The sequence below is a fragment of the Elaeis guineensis genome, chromosome 1, assembly GCF_000442705.2.
Source record: "Elaeis guineensis isolate ETL-2024a chromosome 1, EG11, whole genome shotgun sequence".
NCBI classification, from domain to species: Eukaryota; Viridiplantae; Streptophyta; class Magnoliopsida; order Arecales; family Arecaceae; genus Elaeis; species Elaeis guineensis.
Genome location: NC_025993.2, coordinates 172,902,176 through 172,908,175, shown reverse-complemented (window position 1 = coordinate 172,908,175; position 6,000 = coordinate 172,902,176).

Sequence of the window (6,000 nt, the reverse complement as noted above, 5' to 3'; positions counted from 1 at the left end):
AAATCTCACCAACACATGGTATGTTGAAACCACAACTTGGAGTGCATTTAATCCTAGCCACTCGAGGATAGCATTGTATGCTGATGAGACCTTGATGACTAGAAAGTCAAGTTGCACCATAGACTATCAGGGTGCCCGACTTGATAACTTGCCATGATCGACAGAGTGATGACCCTTTCGACGGGCATGACGTCCTTGGAAAACCCGATGAGTGAAAAGTCAAGCCTTTCCAATCAATCCGAGGTTTGACCCATCTTAGAGAATGCATCATAAAACACAATGTACATCATAATTTATAATATTGAGGGCTATAACTATCATATCATTATGTAGAGATTGAACTCGTTGAGCATCTTCCTCAAAGAATGTGATAACTTCTCCATTCTCTGTCTCTTGGCCAAGCTGTCGAGTTTCCCATTATGCCGTCAAACTACCCTCTAGTGATGGTGTTTATCACCTTGATGGTAGGTCAGTTTTTCATAGATTTTTCTTGTCGAGATGGTTCAGGTAGACAAGGTGATTCAGGTGGAGCTTCATGCTACTCCCTCTGATGCCTCAGAAATTTGTCTAGTTGCCCCAATCGAATGAACTCCTCTATGCCATCTTGCAGCTGAATATATTTCTTGGTATCATGGCCATGGTTGCAATGGAATAGAGAGTATTTATTTGTGTCATATTGGATTGACGGGACCTATATCCTCCCTGCTCTTGGCAATTGCTCCTTTGTCTTCATTAGTATCTGCACCCTAGGGGCATTCAAAAGGGCATAACTAGTGAATCTTCTTGGTGGCGACATATGTCACCAATCTCTAAGAGGAGTCCTCTATCATCGGCTCCGATGTGGGGTTCTGAAATGTCAGTTCCGAGGTGGAGTCCTAATCATCATAGACCCCACTGGTGATCTTCTTGCCTTAGTGAGCTCCTCCTGTCTTCATCCTCCTCTCTTTTTTTCTTGGCTCTTGTCTCGATCAGGGTACCATGTAGCTCATAGGCTTCCTCAGTATTGACATATTTTTTTTTATTTAAGCTAGCATTTCGGCAAAGTCCTTTGCATACCTTTTTTTTCTAGCGAGAAGAGGAATTAACACTTCTGGAGCCCGCCTTTTAGGGCAGACGTTGTAACTGATTGATTAAAATCGCCCACCTCAAGCATGGCTGCATTAAGATGGCTCACATAAGCTTGGAGGGACTCCCCTTCCCTCTGCTTGATATTTACTAGGGAGCCCAATCTTTGGCACTATCTTTTGCTGCTGATGAGGTACACTATGAATTATCAACTAAGTTGCTCAAAGGAATGGATGGAGTTCAGCTTTAAGCTAGAGTATCAGTACTGAGCTACCTTTTACAAGGTAGAAGAAAAATCTCAGCATGCAGAAAAATCAAAGCCTCGAAACTTTCTAGATAGTCTATACGATTGGTCAAGCCATCATAGGTCTCTAACTGTAGCATCTTGAAATGGTTTGGGATTGGCTTATGCACAATCTTCATGTTAATGGGTGGGTCAACATTGAAGCCAAACTCACCATCTTGAGCTGGAGCTTAATTGTGCAGCACCTCGATTCGTTGGCTCATCTCTTGAAGCTTCCGAATCCACGTCACCATCCCGAGCAGTGTAGCCTTCTAAGTGCCGAGGTAGAGATTGGCTCAGGGTGGAGTCCTCAGATTGTGGAGTAAAAGATTGCCTCCAACTCTGTCTCTCCTGCTCATAACTGCATGGGAGAGATCAAGGTGGTGCTGGCCAAAGTGCCTTTCGAGATACTGTGTTAGCCTGCTGTATTGCTTGAATTGCCATAGCAAGCATCTGCACATACTGAATGAGTGGATTAAACTGATTGGAGGCCACCCCCACAGTCAGTTGGGAGGGTGGAGGCGATGCTTTCGATTATTGAACCGATGCCTCGATGTTGGTAGGGACCTCGATGGTTAGACACTGCATCTTGACTGGCCTTGAGATGGTGGCATTAGAATGACGTGATGAGGTTCTTTTGCATGGTGTCATGCTGATAGAATGTTTGCTCCTTCCCCTAAATAGGCTTGGGCAACCCTTAGTACAAATCCGTTGCCGTTGGTCTTTTGATTGAGGTTGATTTGGTTGGAGAAAAGATGCGACTGGGACTGGGCAGTGATGGCTTGACCTATAAAACAAATCCATAGTTGGAATTGGCTTAGACGAGGATCCTCCGATGCTCAAATCAGAAAACTAAGAAATAGGAGGGAAGGAGCAAGTAGAGAGAGGTAAGAGTATATCCAAGGGTTTTCTTTGACCCTCTAATTTTTGTTAGATAGAGATAGAGGTGTATAAGGAGGAAAGAAAATTAGATTATTACTCTTATCTCATCGGATGAAATATGTCGGTTATTTTTTACCTTATCCAGCAGTGACAAGCTGTTATCGTGAATTTCAGGATTTTTTCAATCACGCATAGTTTGGGCAATAAATCAAATATAATTCTTTTTTAGAATGCCGGTTAGCTCGATTATAAAAGTACCTCAGTCGGTCAGGACAAGGGGTTAGACTTGTCCAAGGTATCTAGTATATCGACTCATCCGAAGTAATATTTTCTTTCCCATACCATTTCTTATTTCAGAAATTGATTAAGGGTGTGTCAACTCAAGAAGGGAAAGCGGCCCAGTGGTCAAAAGAGATAGATTATAAATCTATAAAAGATTTTTTACGTAGTTCCAAATCCTATCTCTCATGCTGGTTATAGACTTAAGGACTTGTTTGGTTGACGGGAAGTGGAGGGAGAAAGAGATAATTTCTGAAAAATAGAGGGAGGCCTTTTGTTTGATTAAAATTTTAAAGGAGAGGAGTGCAAAAAGCTCTTCCTGTGAGAAGTCTCTTCTCACATTTTATGAGAAGTAGAAACACATGAGAAATGTGGATTTTGACACTTCTCATGGAATGGAAAGTGATGGTACTTTTTTCTTTTCTAAAATATCCTTTTAAGATTTACAACTAAACTTTTATAAAATATCAATAGATGGTTAGGAAAAAGTACTGAATGGTGATATAATATTTATTAATATTATTCTAATATTTATATAAATATAATATTAATATTAATATTATAATATTTATTATATTTTAATATTTTTATTAATATAATATTTTTATTAATATTAATATATTAATATTTATATTAATATAATATTAATATATATTTATATTATATTAATATAATAAATTATTATGATCTAATATTATATTATAATATATTAATATTATATTTATATTAATATAAATATAATATTTATATTTATATGAAGTTTTAGTAGCAAAAAGATATGCTTTTATATCTACCAAGAGTATAATAGGATCTTATATAGTTTTTTCAGAAAAATAGATATTCAACCAAATATAAGCTAAACTACAATAAATCATTTCTCATGATCAATCAAACATGTCAAAATTTTATTTTTAATAAATAACTTTTCAAAAAATTAATTTTTGAAAAGAAAAATTCTTTCCGCAAATCAAACAAATCCTAAGAGAAGAGAGACCGAAGGAGGAGGTGTCACCGTAGGAGGAGAAATTATTACATGCACTAGGTGCAAGTGAACCTGGGTAAATCTCGAAGCATATTCACGGTGGAAAGCGTGCAACCAGGAATCGGTGAAATGCAAACAGTAGCATGGCATGCTATCCACCATGGGATTTGCACGGTCCAATTGCACCTGGTGCATGCAATACGGAGACCCATAGGAGGCCCAAACGAGCAAAGCCTTTCCTTATTTATTTATTTATTAGCTAGATCACTTATCTGAATTTTTATCTGAATTTTTATCATTCGACTGAGAAATTTTTTGTGCACCGCACGCACCACCTGCGGTGATTGATTCACATGCAGGGCTGGGTGCGACACATGAAAAATAATTTTTTTTTTTCACCAACTTTGTATGAAAATCAATCACCGCAGGCGATGCATGCGGTTCTGCACCACCTGCGATGCACAAAGAATTTTTTTATTGGTCTTGGATTTCGGGCCGAGCCAATTTCTAGCTCTATAACTGTGCGCGCACTGCCACAGGTGCACAAAGAATTTCTACATTAGTCTTGGATTTCAAGGGCCGAGCCAATTTCTAGCTCTACAACTGAGACAGCCCTAATCATGCTCGAGACTTTAAGGCCGTAAATCCACAAACTACAAACTACAGAATAGGGTTGAGCCCTTTTTTTTTTTTTTTCTTATTGCATCCATTTACCTTCGCCCGACATGATATGCAAATTAGCCGCCTGACACAGTCCCCCCGGAATTGGACTTACCCCATGCCCAATATTAATAGCTACAGGTTGGGACATCGGGCCCAAATTAGAAACTAACTCGAAAGAACTTCATCTGACGTGCAACAATTATATCGATCCAAATATTACTATAACAAACCTGAGCCCACCGTTCAATGAACCTTTTCTCTCGATGATCTCTAGTCCAGCCACCCACCCACCAGGTTTTATGTTCGGCCTCCAATTGAACTAATCTTAGTCACTAGAGGGTACAGGAAATCCCTCTAACCACCATCATCTGTAAGCCTAAAAGAGCCAAAATTCGGCTCTATTGAGGCAGTATTTGATGACCCAACTGAGATTATCACGGTAATCTAAGATCACTGATGATCGAAATCTTGGAATGATCTAATCTCTAGTGATCTAAGATCACTATATTTCATTGGCCATAGTACAGTAATTAAAGATCCCCATGTATGCACCAGTAATTTATTTGGTATGCTATGATAATCCAAGATCACTGGCCATATAATACCAAAAATACCTTTGATAGATCTCAAAAAATGATAGAGAAGAGACGGAAGGAGAGAAAAGCTTCAGATTATCGTAATTGAATTGAGAAAATAAAATTACCGTTCAAGCCACCCTCTCGACAAAGTTTTGGGAGTTGGGATTGAGGATTAAAATTTTAAAAAAATATCTAATAAATTTTTTCTTTTCACCCTAGTGCACTAAATTTCTTTCTCTTCTATGGAGATGATGCCCCAACTATCACCCTAGTGCATATAAAGAATATCACGTACTCGCATAAAAAAATATCACAATAAAAAAATATACATTTTCTCTTTCAGAAGGTCTTTGGATTATAAGGATATTTTGATTAACGTATTTTAATATAAGATCATCGGATGAAGTGATGTTGGATATTCATTCTAAAAAATGGATTTTCTATCACCACGTTGTGGTGATTTGAAGAGTAAAGGTGATTTGAAATTACTGTATATACACCCCCTAAATGTTTGAAGCTATGCGCTCACCACACTCATGTTTTTGCCACCAATACCCCTCCCTTCTCATCAAGGGGGTGTTCGATTTGCGATGGGAAATGGAAATTGGAGTCAAAATGACTATACCCCCCAAAATGTTTGATTTGTAAATGGGATCAGAATATGAACCTAGATAAAGATTTGAATCGTCATGGGAGAGTTGAGATTAAAATTTTGAACCCATTGTTTAGTAGATAAATATCATGAAAAAATTAGTCAACTTTTTCATAGACTAACTTATCTATATTCTCACATTTCTCTAAATAGATAAGTTATTTTTTCATGAACAGCATTTATCCATGAAATAGGAGAAATATCCTATACATCTAAGAGGTAAGTTATTTTCTCATCAATTGAAAAAATATTTTTTTTATTTCATTCTTAATATACCCCTAACCCGATAATAATAATATAATAATATATAATATTTTTTATATATAATATAATATAATTATTAGATAATAATATTTTATTATTTTAATATAATATATTATTATAATATAATATTATAGTATAATATTTTATTTTACTATTATAATATAACATTAATATATTATATTATTATTATAAAATATAATATAATGTAATAACATATTATTTAAATATATATTAATATTATATACTATATTATAACATATTTTTATTTTAGTAAATATATTTTTATATTATAATATTTATACTATAATAAAATATAATAGCAAATTATATTATATATATAACATATATTATC